Genomic DNA, 18237 nt, shown 5'->3' with positions numbered 1-18237 from the left:
CATAGGATTTTTGAGAAAGAAACTTGCCAATGACAGGCATTAACTTAGAAATGCTAATCTGTAATACATAATAATACTGAATTTGTCATGATCAAAAATAAAAAACTGAATCTGTCTTAAGCAATCCAGATTTTACAATGTCAAGATACTTTAGGTCCAAAAGAGAAGTTTTAAATTCTGATTACAATTACTAATGGAAAAAAAAATAAAGAAACGAATGGGTCAGACCTGTGACATAAAAAGATTAGTTTCCTTTCAAAATGTATCTTATTTGGGAATTTTATCAGAATTCACATAATTTTTACTCAAGATGACAGGTGAAATTACTTGATGATATTATAGAATTAGGTTGAGGTCCACCATGCTTTGAATGAGTTAATCTCAGAAAAGGCACAGAAGAAATAATGTCTTCAACTTTATACTTATCCAGGCATACATAGAGAATTTTTAAAAATATTATAACAATATCCATAAAGGCACATGAGTTTAGAAAATTGCTTTCGTCATCTATTTACTTTCTTTTTCCTAAGATTTATTTATTTAATGCATATGAGTACAATGTTGAAGTCTTCAAACAAACCAGAAGAGGGCATCATATCCCATTACAGATGGTTGTAAACCACCTTGTGATTACTGAGAATTGAACTCAGGACCTCTGGAAGAGGAGTCTGTGCTCTTAACCACTGAGGCATTTCTCCAGCTCTTAATGTTTCTTCTTGAGAAATCTTTCTGAGATTCTAGAGTAATGGTTAATCTTAATTGAGAACTGATCAGGGATAGAGAATGTCACAGCTGTTTTGACTACAGCTCAGAATAAATTCTATCATTGCCAGATGGGATGTGTTAAGTGAAGCACTTTAATCGCTGTGCCCATGAAGGAAAACAAAGTGTTTGAATATCAGAGCGTAGATCTATCACAGTGAATAACACCATAGAGTTGCCAGCAAAAAAGAAGCAATTGAACCTGGATGGGCCATAAAAAAATTAATAAAGAAGAGAAAGTTTGTCGTTTGTTGTTTTCTCTCTCCACATGCAAAAACGTCTTCTTCCTTTTTTTTTCTTTTTTTTTTTAGTGGCATACACCTTTAATCCCAGCAACACAAACTGGCACAACCATTCTGGAAATCCGTCTGGAGGTTCCTCAGAAAATTGGACATTGAACTACGTGAGGACCCAGCTATACCTCTCTTGGGCATATACCCAAAAGATGCCCCGACATATAACAAAGACTCATGCTCCACTACGTTAATAGCAGCCTTATTTATAATAGCCAGAAGCTGGAAAGGATTCAGATGTCCTTCAATAACTTCATCTTATATTTGCGATCAAAATGAGACACATTGACTTAACACAAATAATACCACAAATTATGAGTAGAAAAATTCCGTAAAAGAGATGACAGGAAAAAGACATCCATTTTATTAAGAGAAAAATAGGCTTTCTCAAATCTAGATATTAATTTATAAGGCATGAGGAAAACAAACAAACAAACAAACAAAATAAATAAATAAATAAATAAATAAATAAAAGTCTCCTTGGAAAAAGAAAAGATCACTTAAGCTTTACAAGATTTTATGATCTATCATAAACTTCTATTTCATAAAAACTTTAATTTCTGCTAAAGTAGAAATAAATAAATGTTATAACATATTCTTTTAAGATTTTTATGAAGTTTGTTCTTCGAAGAATTCATTTTGAGCTTTGAGGCAGGCATTACTGATAAGAGGTAGCACCTACCTTTAAAAAGGCTACCATTCTCTCAATACCCCAGACTTCGCTTGTTTTCCAACGTCATTACAATCCTCCGTACAAAGGACCAGTCAGGTAATTGTGCTAGAAGGCAAGAACAAACAAAGTAGGAATGTCCGCTACCTCTGTTAAACATGTATGTGTTTGCAAATTCTATTTAATTAAAACTGGTCAAAAGAAGATGGAAAATTCGTAAAAACCCAGCAGACAATTTCCTCTCTCATTTACCTAAGAATTGACTATTTCATTAGCATCATATGAAGGTATCCTGGACATAGTTTCTAATAGTTTGCAGCAAATAGAATTTAAGTAACAAATATTGACTTATCTTTTTTCAATTTCATTTTTTTCATAGCTGGGTACAACTTTGCTTTTGGGAGCTTCCTATGCTGAGTGTAGCTTTTTAGACTTCCCTTCTTTTAATTATCATGAAAACCTTTGAAATGTAATTCTCCTTTGTATACAACACAGTCCATGAACCTCAACTGAGATTTTCCTCCTGAATTTCTCATGGTTACAGTGAGACTGGGGGTAGAGTGGACCAGACATAGAACTTAAAGAGTTATTCTCACTTCTTCATGTGCAGGGCGGTATCAGAATAGCTTATGGTTTTGCTATCAATTGTTTATTTTGGTTTATTACACAGTTCTTTCCTATGAAGCTACTTGGGTTCTGCTTCTGTATTTTTCCCTGTTTTGGGTTCAGACACAAAGAAGTTCATAATCAAGAAAGGTTAAATCCTGATTGTTCAGTGGAAAAATTCTGTACTGATACTTTATATATAGTTTTATAGTAGATACTTGTCTATTCTTGGCCTTTCATTTTTTGCTTGACCATTCATCAATTCATACACTTATTTATGTACACCAGTGGGAACTCAGACATCACCATATAATGTTCTATGTTATTATCTAATACTGCATTGCTTAGTTTTTACCACAACTGAGTTCATTTTTGTCTCTTGTGAACTCTTTTGTTTACAATTTTGTTTTGAAATAACACATTGGTTTATTTGAGCATTCATCTGGTGAGGTTCAGTACTATGGTTGTTTGAATGAGAAATATCTTCCATAGGTTTGCATACTACATGACGTGTTCCCAATTAACGTAACTGAGATATACTCTTGCTGGTGAACGGATGTCAGCTTGGGCAGGCTTTGAGAATTAGTAGTCACACTCCACATTTAATTTGCAGTTTAGAGTTTCTAAAAACATGTGTGTCCTCCTCAGCCTCCACTCAGAATGCCATACCTGCCAATTGCTGTGCTTTCATACAATGATGGGCTCTTATTCCTATGCTACTGCAAACCTAATAAACTCCTCCTTTTTCATGAGATTTTACCATAGCAACAGAAGGGTAACTAATATAAAGCCAGTGAGGGAACTTGTCCCAAAACTTAGATTCATATGAATAACAGAGTTTGTTATTTTCCTCACTTTTCATAACTGCCAGAATACACACACACACACACACACACACACACATGTGCGCACGTGCACACACACACACACACACACACACACACATACACACACACATGATTTTTCTTACTTTCCTAAAGAATATATACAATGAGTCAGGTTAACCTAAAACTAGTAAACATTAGGAAGGTGACATTCAGCTGTACTCTAAATATCTACGATTATAGCCACACAAAATAGTGCTCTAAGCATTAATCCAAGAAACCTATCCTGATGAAGAAGGGGTTAAAGGCAGAGACCCATAGCTGCCAAAAATGCAGATAATAACTAAGGACTGTGAGCTTAGTTCTAAATAAGTCATTTACAATTTTTATTTCCTACTCTCTCTGAGACTCAGGGGACATGGTTTGGCATTGAACAGGAAGTATGTATGAGCCATCTCATAATATGTAGGGCTACGAAATCCCAACTTCTAGTATTTATACAGCCGTTACAAGCATTAACCACTGCTAATTATATTTACCTATACCAGGCCCACCAAAGATCAGCCCTGTTCAATAGCCCCTGAAGATGGGCAGACTCATAGGACTCTCTTTCACAGATGAACTCTCAAGTACTAATAGGTTCTTGGATAAGCAGGATAATTATCTTTAACTGTATAACCACTGCAGAAACCCCCTAGATTTCAGTGAATAGTTCAAGACCCTTAACCATTCCATTGACCCTGGTTCAACTAAGCAATTCATAAAAGAAAATCAAACATTTATGAAAAAAATTTTTAGAGAGGAGGCTGAAGGAATGGGCTCATAGGAAGTTGTGAGAAGCTGGAAGATGAGTTGGTCAGTATGGATTGTGAGCATGTGTCAAAACAATGTAAGAAAATTTTCATTTGAAAAGTAATATATTGAATTGCGTGCATGCCTCTGTGAATAATGCAGACATAGTATCATACTTTCAAACTGTCTTAAGGCAGATGAAATATGGAAAAAGGAAAAGACTATACAAGAGTGGGTAGCTGATTAACACATTTAATAATATCAAGTGAAATAAACCACAATTACTCAATGGTCACTGTATGAAAGGTGGAGTTAATATTATAAACAGAATATGTAGGTATATGTCTATACATATAAAATTGATATATGTAACAAAATGAGATTCTGGTAATTGGACAAAATTAGATTTAAATGATCATAGCTGATTTATTACAAGTGTAAAGATGTAGATATCACTTGGTTTGAGTAATTTATTACTTACAAGTAGTTATTTATTGTAGAATTTTGTTACTACTTCAGCTGCATCTTCTCAGGACAAGCAATCGATCTCATGTGCTTTTCTTCTTCCTTCATTTTTTCCCAGAGAAAATTGTTTATAAATGATAGTACTTTATCTTGGCCAGAGTTTGGTGAGAGAAATAAGATAGTGTATTTCATCCAGAATATGATGGGTTGATGCATTAAAATCTCTAATATACTTCTGATAATTTATTCTTCATAGGAAGAAAAATTCATATAGGATGTATTTTGTATTTGTTCTCAGTTAGACTTTTGAACTGTAGCTATGTTTGATATCATAGGGCAATTAAATGAGGAAAGAAAAATTTCTTATAGAGATTGATATTTTACTGCATTGAAATAGAATATTATTATCTATTTTAGTAATATATTTGTTGGATTTTAATCCCATGCATTTAATAATTCTTAGCCTTTCAGCTAAGATCAAGTATAGACATGTATATTTGTTAAGTCTTACGTTAATTCTTAGATGCAGTATATAATAGTTAACATTTATTTTAATGTAATTGTTAAAATAAATAAGAGAAACATATTTTGACTAGAACTAAAGGAAAATTTGTAGACATGTAACTTTTATCTCTAATCACTCTCCAGCCATGTTAAGGGCATTATGTCTTATAGATAGACAGACAGACAGACAGACAGACAGATAGATAGATAGAGATAGATTTTCATGAATTAATGATAATGTTAACTTTTCAAGCAGTAATTTCTGGATTTAGGCTCTAAATCCATGAATTAGGATAGTTAGGCTCTATCCTAATAACAGTACTGATTATCTAAATCAACTTAAAAGAAACAGATATTAAAAATCTTCAATGATGATAACAATATAGTCTATCATAATGACTCCACAGTCATTATAGCAGGAAAGAGATTCATTTATCCAGTACTTAAATAAGTAATTGTTGCTACAGTCCAGTGAAACTATATCTGTAAGAAGAGATACGCCTAGGTCTGAGGATATACCTTAGTTTGTTAAATGCTAGCCTAGTATGCATGGAATTCTAGTTCAATTTCCAACACCAGGCAAAGCAGTTATAGTAGTGCTTGTCTATAATTGTAGAGTTCAAGATGTGGAGACAAGAGGGATGAGTGAATGAATAAACAAACAAGACTTAAAAAGATATGTCCAGCCTGATTTGAAGGGTTCGTGAATTACCGAATCCTAAGCAATAGAGAGCTTGACACAACTACAGTGTATCTTTTCAAATAGTTGAGTCATTTCTATGATGACTATCCTTTGCCCTGAACAATAATTAGAAGTTATTGTGGAGTTAATGTTTGTAGACAAGGCTTGTCTATACATTACAAGGAACATTCAAATTAACATTCATTTAAGTACACAATTGTCTTATTAGCTCTGACTACCAATTGGACATATCCTATTGTCACCTGATATAGGACTCTCAATTGAAAAAATGTCCACATTAGACTGACATCTCTGTGGAAGTTTGTCTTGACTCACACCAAAATGATTGAGACCATTCCTAAGTAGATGATCCTAGGGTGTATAACAAAGCCTGTTAACCATGAGCTAAGAGACAACAGTCCTCTCTGTTTTCTGTTGTAAATTCTTGCTTGAGTTTATGCTATGATATCCTTTAATGAAGGACTGTTACTTAGAAGGGAGAGCCAAATTTTTTCATTTTATTTGGTTTTATTTTTGACTGTAAAAATCCAAAGAAACTTTTGAAAGTTTTTACCATTGTTACAGAATATCTACAATGTAGTAATAATCTGTAACCTTAGAATCATATGGCCCCGGAGGCATATAAAATTAGAATTGTTTTTTAATAGATATTAAGTGATATCCTACAACACAAAAGTTGTAAAATATTAATGGAATATCACGAAGTCACTGACACATCCACCTATGACATGATCTTAAAACTAGGTTACACAGTCCCGATTCATCATTATTTACTTCCTCTAGCAAAAATGTCAATATTCTTTTTTATACTTTTTACTATACAAGGTGCACAATAATTATTGGTAGGCTCTCTACATTTCATTAACAATCCAGAATTTTACTTTTGTTTAACAGTGTTGTCATTTTCAAAGACTGTAGACTTTTAAAAGATTTATATTATGATACTAATGTAGTACAATGGTTGGCAAAGGAGACAAAGAATGAGTTTCAGACTGTCTGAAAGTGATATGTTTGTGTGTAAAGTAGACAAGAGGTGGAGTTTTCTTAATTGGCAACTTGTCACAGTCTAAAGAGAACAAAGAAGTTGGCTTAGATTGGAGTAATGCCCAGATTAGATTAGCCAGTGTATGGCAGGTATGGGGGTAAGGGGGAGGGGTCGTCTTAATTGTCTGTAGATGTAGGGATGTATTATGTGAAGCACTGTGGCAGCACCTTTGCCTAATGAATAAAGATTTCAAGGAGCCAATCACTGGATGAGTAGGCGGGACTTCTGGATCAGAGAAGGGAAAAGGGAAAGCAAGAGAGAAAATAGAGCTTTTGCAACAGGAGATGATCATGGAGCCCAAAACGTAGGTAGCCATAGGTAGCGGAGGCTCCTGATTCAGGTGGCTGATCCTTTGGGATCCGCCATGGAAAAAATTAACTTAGAATGGCTTACAATTGAGGATGCCAGTTGCCACACCCAGCGATTGTATTACCTGGTGGAGAGATGTCAGATGTGGGGGTCAGAGAGTCTGCTTGGCTGAGAACAGGTCAAGCCAGCCCGTCTGCAGGTGCCATGCTGGTGGTAGCATGGGATTCATATTTTAACAAGATCTCTGGTGTGTAATGCTACTTTTAGAAGCAAAACTGTGTGAAGAACTATTTCTTATGTGCATTCTGGACAGTTTAAGAAAGGTAAACACAAGCTTGTAAGCAAGGCAGCAAGAAGCATTTCTACATACATTCCACTGCAAGCCTCTGCTTGAGTTCCTGTTCAGTTTTCTTCATGGCTTTTAAGTCAAGTAAATTCTTCCCTATCCCAAATGGCTTTTAGTTACGGTCGTTGCCAAAACTACAGCAAGGAAGCTAGACAACTGATGACAATGTCAACACTTCTGAAATTACCTCTGATACCAATTATCTTCTCCTCTAAAATTCAACAGTGGTTTATTTCAGAGAGAGGACCCTGTGAAAACTTTTGGAGTCCAGATGGCCTGCAGATGTTTCATCGAAGACATACCTTACCTGATCTACATATGGAAGTGTGATCAAGGACAATTGCAGGTTCATAGTATGGCTTAGGAGGAATGTCCTCCAGGACAAACATGGACACAGGGTTACAAAGTGCTGGAAGGAAGAATTCAACAGGGTGCTCAAAGGTACATTTGATCAAGTTCTGCTTGCAATACTATTGCTAGCAGCTAGCTGAGAACTATATAAGTGTGGCAAAACAAAAGTTGTTCATTTTGTATGTGAATCCAGAGTCATGGGTCTTTGTCTAACATTACCCTCTTTCCAGGATCTTGTGATCTCCTCAGCTATTTGACTAGGGCAGAAAAACCTATCCAGCACATAATATACTACTACATAATGATTATACGTATAAATCCTTTATACTATTATCTGAGTAGAGGTGAAACTTAGGCTATGAATTAATAGCCTGAAAGTCAGCCCGAATACACACAGTGACCATCCTCTCACTGATGGTGAATTAATTCAGATCATCAATTATTCATATAAAATTGGATTGTTTTTCTTTTTAATATTAGCCAGCCATGTGTGTGCTCTACCATTACTCCGGTGTATTCAAGCATAACTTAGAGAATTATTTATTCTTTCAGCCACTGTAAATTCTGCTATGCCCACATCATTTGTCAAATCTTCTCCACATTCTGTCTACATTCACTTTCTCAATGTGAGATTTTTCTTTTTGCCTTTAATAGAAGCTCTGGATCTGAAGGAACACACAGTGCACTGAGCAAGGCTATCTCCACCAACTATTAAAATTTCACTACTTCTTACTCTCAAATCGCATTGAGTTGTTTGATTTCTTGTATTTATATAAGATTTTCCATAGGTTATACCTTTAACTTCACTAACACAGCACAGACAAAATTCCTTGCTTGATCTTTGGCACTTTAGGGCAGCAAGATAACCATTAACAACCAGCTTATGATCACACTTCATGTTCCATAGCAACAAAACCTAATGAGCAGTATCACACTTTCCTGAAATGGAGATGGGTAGATGGACCACGATTTCATTGAGGCCTATTAAAGGAAACCAAGTTCTTCTTGGTCAAAATTATTAAATCTGAGTTCTAACCTAGGACTTGGGTAGAAATTTAACATTTTAAACTGTCCAAGATTTTATAAGTAATTGTACCATCCAGTAGGAATCACTCCATCTGGGCATGCCAAACTGCTTGCCAGTGGACCAGCTTAAACAACACCTGAAAGGCTTTGGGGCATGTCAAAATGGTGGGAGTAATAGTTCTTACTTTAACGAGATAACAAATTTATACCCCCAAGAAGCACTCACCTGAATACAGTTGCTTACAAAGCATTACTATCCCATCTTCTTCTAAAAACTGATCTTAACATTTTTCCAGTTTATATATTAATCCAAACCTTAAGCCTGCTTACTCTGGAACTGTGGACATCCTTACTCTCTCCAGAGAAACTCCCCTTATGCATTTGTAGGCTGTTTGCCAACTTTTATTGCTTATCTCTCTCCTTTGACCCAAGGTCATAAGACACAAATATCATTCTATATCCTTTTTCCTCTTACCCATATCACTCCTACTGGCAGCTGTTAAGATTGACAGCTTACCTGCCTTTTATTCCCTTCTTAATATAAAGAAAATGACCTGTGAGCTTCATTCTGTGCCCACTTTAAAATGATTTTATCAGTACAGCTATAAACTTGCAAAAGGGAATTCAGATTATTAAATCACCACCTATAGCATATATAATTACTGGTTTTCATTCCTTACCCTATAAACCTAGACATGCTTCTCCTAAAATGCTTATACTAATAACTTTCTAGATGCAGAATATTCATTAATCTAAACCGTATTATTGCAAAACTCTTAGAAATGTCTCTAGGCATTCATAGATCAGTATGCCTAAACAAGTTTCTACCTGGTATGTGGCAGGAAACTCCCATCATTATTCATCTGTATTCACCCTCAAGGATTTCTTGTAATTCTGGAAACTATTCCTTTCTCCCTTAAAATTAATATTAATAATTCACTTCTTTAAATCTCTTTATTGGAATTCTTCTTCTTCTTCCTTTTGTAGATTACATTAAATGATTATAACTTTTCCACTTGAATAGAAATAACAGATTTCTTCAAGATATGTATATGTGTGTGTTTGTGTTGTGTATGTAGAATTAAAAATATATTCTTCTCTCATACAATACATGTCACTGCCAGTTTCCCCTCTTTGCAATCCTCCCAGCTATTCCTCATCTCCCCTGTCAGCCGTAGGCCTCCAAAAGACAACAGTGAAGTAGTACAAAACAAGAAAATATAAGATGCGGTAAAACCATTATAGTAAGGCTTGACAAGGCAAACCAACAGGAGGAAAAGAATATCAAGAACAGGAAAAAAGTTAGAGATATATTTGCTCCCATTGTTAAAGTTCCCACAAAGACCTAGCTAACAGTCACAATGTTTATGCAGTGGACCTGGTGCAGACATCTATAGACCACATCCTTGCCTCTTCAGTCTCCGTGAAGTGATGTGAACCTGCTTAGTTGATTCGGTGGGCAAAGTTTTTCTTGTGTCTGTCATTTCCTTTGACACCTTTAATCTTTTCTCCCTGCATGTCTTCCAGATTCCCTAGAAAAATAACCTGAGAATTCCAATTTAGACACTGTCTCTTGAGTGAAATGTCTGGTTGTGGGTTTCTACCTTTGTTCCCATTTTCTGCAGAGGAAGGAAGCTTCTCTGATGACAATTGGACAAGGAACTAATTGATGAAGATAGCCACCATTTCTTCTCTCTCTCTCTCTCTCTCTCTCTCTCTCTCTCTCTCTCTCTCCCTCCCTCTCCCTCTCTCTCTCCCTCCCTCTCCCTCTCCCTCTCCCCCTCTCTCCCTCTCTCCCTCTCTCCCTCTCTCCCTCTCTCCCTCTCTCCCTCTCTCCCTCTCTCCCTCTCTCCCTCTCTCCCTCTCTCCCTCTCTCCCTCTCTCCCTGTCCCTCTCTCTCCTTTCTTTGTTCTGGTCCTGTCTAATATTATCCTAGGTTTCTGGACTATTCAGTCTCTAGTTCCTGGTTATCCAGCAGTGTAAGGAATGGACTCTCTCTTGTGGTGTTGACCTCTAGGTCAATCAGATATTGATTAGCTTCTCTCACAAGTGCTGCACTACCATTGTCCCAGGAGATCTTGCAGGTATGTCACATTGTAAATTGTGGGTCCTGTGGCTGGGATGGTGTCTAGGTTTCTCTTTCCATATCTTTCACTGTGTTTTCTCATATCAAAGAGACTACAAGTAGGGTTGAAAACTCTATGAAGGTATCACCTTGACCTCATTACATTCGATGAGCTCTGTAGATGTCCTTGGTAATGATGCCCTGAGGTCAGTTTCACAGGGTGATCTTGTAACATAGAATCTGTCTTGTTTGCTTAGGAATTTCCAAAGGACCCTTTGACCAGCCAATAACTCAATGGAGTGCAGCCTAGTCCCACCACTGTAAGTATTGTCTGGTTACCGGAGATGACCAGTTCAGATTCTGTGTTCTCAATTACTAGGAGTCCTCACTAGAGTGATGCTCATAGATTCTAGGAAGTTTCCTTGCAGAGTAGGGTTCCACACTGTGCCCCAAATGCAACCCAATTCCAGCTGTCTCTTGTTACATATTCTCCCTCCATCCCACCCCCATACAAGATCCCTCCTGCTCCTGTCTCTCCTTGTTTCCAGTCCACACCCTCCAAATTTATTCTATTTCCTTTTTATAAGAATGCCCATGTGAGTTCCTTATTGTCCTAATCTTTAGCTAGCCTCTCATAGTAGATTTTAGTTTTATTATCATTTATTAACTAGTTAATATTCACTTATAAGTGAATGAATTCATACGTCTTTCTGTATCTGGATTAGCTCACTGAGGATGTCCTTTTTTTTCTAGTTCCTTCCATTTGCCTGCAAATTTCATGATGTCATTTCCAAAAATAGCTTATTGTGGCTTTATTCATAGTGGAGATAAACTGTGCATAAAATCTGTGGTATATACATCACATATGTATCTATAATATATTATATACATTAAATATTCTTGCTATGGCAAGCACTTCTACTTCCATGCCTTTATGATCCAACTATTTTCTGCTTCCAAGTCATTATTACTGTTTGACATCTTCTCTTAAGTATCATAAGGACAATTAAAATGTGATTATTTTAAAAGGGCATTACATTACTGGGACATTGAATAATTGATCATAAAGGTATTCCATGTAAACTCCTTAGGAAAAGAACTTATCTTTAACTATGATTCAGTTTTTCCTCTTCCCCTACCTCCCTCTTCTTTCCTAGATCATTTCCTCACATCAAACACCACAGGATGGATCTGTACAGATTGTGCAGCATCCTTTCCATGCTTTGTCTCATTTCTGTTCCTGCTCATCATTGTAATGCAAATTTTGTTAATTTCTTACTTTTAATGGCCACACTATCAAATTTTAATTCAAGTACTGTTGTTTTTCATATCTCTTCTGACTTTGTGAAGGTTGTTCCAACTCTTTTAGTGATTATTCTTTTTCCAAATTTACATCTTTAGTTGTGTATCATATGAACTTGAATAAGAGATAGAATAGTAGTATAGGTATAAGACAAGAACTCTTTGAATTGTTTTTCATCAGACTGAATGTCTAGTTGAAATAGATCATCGTGTTTATGTTTTAAATGCTGTTTACACAATTTGACATAGCCAAAATATCCTAAAGTTTATTTATAAACTCTATGAAATGAAAAGATCATCTATTCTTTAAGATTCAACTAAGATCAAAACCTCAAGTGACAGGACATGCTTACAAGGATGTTGAGAACATTTCTCCGTTGCTGGTGGGATTGCAAATTTATACAACCAATCTAAAAATCAGTTTAACAATTTCTCAGAAAATTAGAAGTAGTTTAACCTGAATAACCAGCTATAATTTCCCTGGGTACATGCCCAAATAGGCTCCACCATACCACAAGGACTCATGTTCCACTATGTTCATAGCAGCCCTATTCATAATAGCCAGAAACTGGAAGCATCCCAGATGTTGCTCAACTGAAGAATGGATACAGAAAATGTATTCAGCTACTAAACACAAGGACATTATCAATTTTGTAGGCTAATATATGGGACTAGAAAATAGCATCCTGAGTGAGGAAACCCAGACCCAAATGGACCTACACAGTATCTACTCCCTAGTGTATATTAGCCAAAAAGTACAGAATAACCATGATCAATGCCACAGACCCTCAGAAGTTAAACAAGAAGGAAGGCTCAAGTAATGATGCTTAAATCCCACTTGGAAGGGGAACAAAATAGTTATGGGAGGCAAAGGGAGGGAAGGACATGGGAAAGAGGGATGGGGGAGGATAATGTGCAGCAGGATCAGATATGTGGAGAGAACAGGTTAGAAGATCAGGGCCAGGAGGATGAATAGAAATAGGCAATAGCCAAGTCTGGGAGAAGGCCCAATCTCTAGGAAGTCCCAGAGACCTAACATGGTAGAGCCTTCCAGGATTCAATGCAGGTAGCCACAGCTGAAATACCAACAGTGGGGGTATGGAACCTGAAGAGATCACATTCAGTGTGCAGAGGGGAAACACAGTGAAAGGATGAGGACACCAATCCACCTATAGAACTTTCTAGTCAAAATTGATTCTGCTTAAAAGAAATGAAGGAAGAAAAAATGGAGCAGAGACTGAAGAAATGGCTGACCAGTGACCAGCCAAACTTTGGATCCATCCCATGAGCAGGCAGCAAATCCTGACACTACTACTGATTCTAAGATGTGATTGCAGCCAAGAAGCTAGAATGGATGTCCTACCCAACAACTGACTGGGACAGATGCAGATACCCACAGCCAGGCATTGGATGGAGTTCTACATGAAAGAGACAGGGGGAAGACTGAAGGAACTCAAAGGGATGGCAACCCAACAGAAAGACCAAATGAGTCAACAAAACTGGGCCTCTTAGAGCTCCCAGAGCCTGAGCCACCAACCAAAGAGGTTGTGTGGCCTGCTTTGAGGTCCCAGGCACATATGTAGTAGAGGACTGCCTTGTCTGTCCTCTGTGGGAAAGGATGTGCCTCATCCTAAAATGATTTGATGTCCCAGGGTTGGGGTATCCTCAATGGGAGGGGCACTCCCACAGAGGTAAAGGAGAATGCAGATGGAGGTAAGAACTCTTCTAGGGGGTCACCAGGGAGGAAGCACTTAGGATGTAAATAAATAACATAATTAATTAATAAAAAGACTAGCTTCCGTGGCTGATTTATTTATTAAATATATTACGTTGAATACAACCTTTTCCACATTGAAACATTTGATTTTAGATTTTCTCTTCCAATGTTCTATCGCATGTCTATCATTCTATACTAAATTTTAAATGACCAAGTAATATATATTTACACTAGCCACCATATAAACTTGTAAACATGTTATATGTGAGTGTGGTACATTTCTCCTAGTTGGTATCAAAATGCAGTTTATTTGTCTTCATCTAAAATTAGGAGTCTGGCATTACATGAAAAACACAGGAATTTACAATGAACTTAAAATAAACTTACAATATCAGAATAATCCACACTAAATTCCAGCAAAATAGGTCTCAAGACAGTCACCAACATATCATCTGTCGTATTGCAGAGGTCACAACAAACACATGAAACAACAAGTTAAAATACATAAAGGCCTCTATGGATGACACTGTTAAACCATCCACATATGGAAACAACAGCACAGGTTGAGAAGCTTATACCAATCAATTAAACCACCAGATTATGAGCCCTTAAATATCTGACTGACATATAGGACCTGGCAAGTGGGTCAGTGAGTAAGAACAATTTTTCTGAATCATAAGCACCCCAAAAATCTAGGTATTAAGCCCATGCTTCCAGCCCCAAAGTCTCAAGTTGCAGCAGATGCCATGTCTGAAACTCCAGTGTTGAGGGGTTGAGGGGCATAAGCAGACAGGTACTGATGTATTGTTTCCCAGCCCACCTGGTTGAAGTGAAAAGCTTCGGGGTCACTGAGAAAACTTAACATAAGGCATTAAGTCAGAGCATAGAGGAAACAGATACCCAATGTCTTTTGTTGAACAACCCAGGAGAGAGAGAGAAAGAGAGAGAGAGAGAGAGAGAGAGAGAGAGAGAGAGAGAGAGAGAGAATGATAATAAAGTCCACCTATAAATTTAAGTACACATATTTCACAGACACATACATAACAAACACGAGTTTAAAAAACACATGAAAAATGTTGAGTGGCAAGATTTTATTATTCTAGTATGTATGTCATTTATTTCTTCTCCTCTCTCTCTCTCTCTCTCTCTCTCTCTCTCTCTCTCTCTCTCTCTCAATCTGTGTGTGTGTCTCCCTCTCTATATTGCATTTTATGTATTTTTCTCTCTCTTTCAGCTTCCTCATTCCATGGCAGTGACCCTTTCACAAAGAAGTATGCTTAGGTTGTAGGTTCTTGATAGAGAGAAGTGATTACAGGCCATTTTCCTTGGCTCTAGCCATTGAATGCCTTACTTAAGGGGCATAAACATAAACAGTTTATGTCAGAAATACATTCTGTACTGATTATGAACTCCATAATAATAGAGAACATAATTATATGTGTATGTAACCAATACCTAGATTGCAACACATAAAAAAAACAAGTTTCATATTATACACAAGTGATAAGTGTCCAAGTTTCCTTTACATAGTGAAATAGGCCTGGATAGTCTCCCAGTGTTACCAAAAGTGCTGCATTTTAAGATTTAATATTATCTGAAAATTACACCTGATTTCCTTAGTGGATCACATATCTCTCTTTTTCTCAAAGTCAAGAGAACCTCAGGCCTTTCCTAATTTTAAAGAAGTGAATTAAGCATCTGACATGTGTTAGGATACTAGCAAACTGTATTCTACATAAAAAGATATCTAAATATCTTATTAATTATTGAAATGGACAGGTCACTTAATTTATTTGTTCATTTTATTATTTGGATCTGGAATTTATTCTTTTATTGAAAATTGACTTTTTTCATAAAATATATTTTGATTATGGTTTCCTCTCTCCAGATTCTCTGTGATTTTCCCAACCTCTGCTTTCATCAGAAAACATTCCCAATGTCTCTCATTAGAAGTAAAACAGGTATATGTAGAACATCAATTACATAACATAAAAAAATCAAACAAATCGCAGTATGACAAACATAACAAAAAGAAGAAACAAACAGAAGAAAAAGAGCCACATAAAAAGAACAAAAAAGTGAATTCAAACACAGACACACACACACACACACACACACACACACACACACACACCCACATTCTCACACCCAAGAATTCCATAAAATTCACAAAACCACAACCACTGATTTCTGCACAAAGGACATGTATGGTAAAATTAAAAAGTTCTCTAACACATTACACGACAAAGAGCTTCCAATGATTTTCCTGACCTTGTTTTGTATTTGGCATCTACTCTTAGGCATTAGAAATACTCTTAAAAATAATTCACCAATTAGAGACAATGTCTATGTTTGGGATACGGTATGTATAAACTTACCTGCTAAGCTCAGGGATTCATTTGAGTTCAGACCCTTGCAGGCCATATCATCTCTGTGAATTCATATGTTTTTGGTTGTACTGTGTTTTGAAGGACCTGTTTCCTTTGTGTCCTCCATCCCCTCTGCCTCATACATTCTTTGCCTCTTCTGAATTCTTTGAGTTCTGATAGGAAGGTGTTTGATGAAGACATCCTATTTGGCGTAGTGTTCCAAGGCCTGTTAGTCTTTCCATACTGTCTGGACGTGGATCTCTAATTTGATCTAATTTGACTTAATGTTTATTCTGAGAAAGAACCCATATATGATATACTACTCTTGTTGACCAAGAACTTGCGATGTTATAACCCAAGGAGTTGGGGTAAAATTAAATACTACTGTTACTCTAAAGGAATGTAGGAGGAAAATGACTCCCAATGACATCTGCTATACTCATAGATCATTGCCTTGCCTTGCTTCATCCCACAATATATTGAAAGTTTGTTTTTGACAGTGTTATTGTACAGTCAATATTATGTCTAAGCCAAAATTGATCAGGTCTTTTGCATATTTTCTGGCTGTGCATCTCTATATTCCTTTCCATTTCTTTCGGAGGAAGCTTCTCTGATGGTAGCTGAGGAAGGCACTGATCAATATGTATAGCAGAATATTGATAGTAGTCATTTTATTGATACATTACTTTAGCAGAACAGTAGTATTTGGTTTTTCCACTAAGTCCCTGGTTTGTCTAGTCTCAGAGTCTTGGACACACAATTATAGGTATGGGTTTCATCTATGGAGTGGGCTAATTAAATCTGATTTAATCAAAGCAGAATCTGATTTTAATTGGTTACTCCCACAAATGTGTGCTAGTATTGATACCAGTGTGTTTTGAAGCCAGGTCACTATTATAGACTAAAGGATTTTGGTGTTCACCTTTGTCCTTTGGTATACAGAGTACCTCCTGATACCATATACAATCCATAGAGGTGAAGGCTGTAGGGAGGGAGCAGCTTAATTTCTCAGTGTTCAGCTACAGAGGTATGTTTTTTCTTTACAATTATTTGCCTTAGTATCAGTGTGTGGTGAAGCACAGGTTGAATTGACAATAGCTTCGGTTGCTTAGGGGTTCTCATGGGGCCCTTTTGGCCAAAAAAGCAATGTGATACAACCCATCTATATCCCTGGAATCTTCATTTGGTGATAATAAATTTACAGTGAGGACTATGTCTCAACATTATTTGGTGGCTTCCTTTAGATAGAATTTATTTATGAATGTATATATTTTAGGTAGCTTAGAGTGTTTTGGATTGAGTGTTTGGATCCATACAACCACTCAAATGGCCCTTAATTTTTAGTGTTCCAATCTCTGGTTTTCCTATGTCACTCTCCTTTCCCCCAAGTCTCAGTAGCTTTTTCATTCTTTTGCTCCAGGTTACCACCCCTCTTCAAAAAACATCACTTTTGGAATTACATAAAATCTGAAAATTCAGTATTTACATTACATTATTGATGTTAAGAAGAGATACAATGTGAAAATAGGCCAATTTTATGTAGTTCACAAGGGAAAGGTGGTGAAATATTTTTACAATTAAATTGTGATATAGGAAGTTAAACATTTTATACCACTGTGAGAGGGGGCACTGACAGTGTACTGTTGGCATTGTCTGCTGAAAGTGGACTACTTTTGGTGGTCTGTTTGTCTCAGCATAAAGAAAGAATATGTTTGGCTAATTAATAACTCCAATCCAATCCTATGGAAAATGCTAATGTGCTCATGCAGTGAAAACAGATATGTCAAAGCAGCTGCATTTAAAGTGACCATTTGCTTAAGATGATGATAATCCTCTATCAGCTTTAGAAGAGATAGGGAAGCTAATTGAGCATGTGTTTGGAATCTCTAATCTTGCATCTTCCAAGCCCTGGATTATGAGTATGATCTCTTTAATCCCTCCAGAAATGTTATATTCCCTTGACTTATGCTCTACTTAGGCAATTCTTGCTGAAATTGATAGAATATGTAATTTCCAGATAGTAACATTCTGAGTCAGCCAGTGGAGTCACTCTGAGAAAGATCTACTATTCTGACTCCTGCTTTTTAT

At 36.5% G+C, this 18237-nt stretch overlaps 1 protein-coding gene across 1 annotated transcript in view; it reads right to left on the bottom strand.

The window, feature by feature from the left end:
• Window positions 1–18237, bottom strand: part of Cdh12 (cadherin 12) — a 1234181-nt gene that overhangs the window by 853913 nt on the left and 362031 nt on the right. The window contains exon 2 of the mRNA XM_017591412.3: window positions 1738–1833. The gene's annotated coding sequence lies outside the window, so the exon portion shown is untranslated. The remainder of the gene's footprint in view (window positions 1–1737; window positions 1834–18237) is intronic.

The sequence above is a fragment of the Rattus norvegicus genome, chromosome 2, assembly GCF_036323735.1.
Source record: "Rattus norvegicus strain BN/NHsdMcwi chromosome 2, GRCr8, whole genome shotgun sequence".
Taxonomy (NCBI): domain Eukaryota; kingdom Metazoa; phylum Chordata; class Mammalia; order Rodentia; family Muridae; genus Rattus; species Rattus norvegicus.
This window is presented reverse-complemented; position numbering and strand designations above follow the sequence as displayed.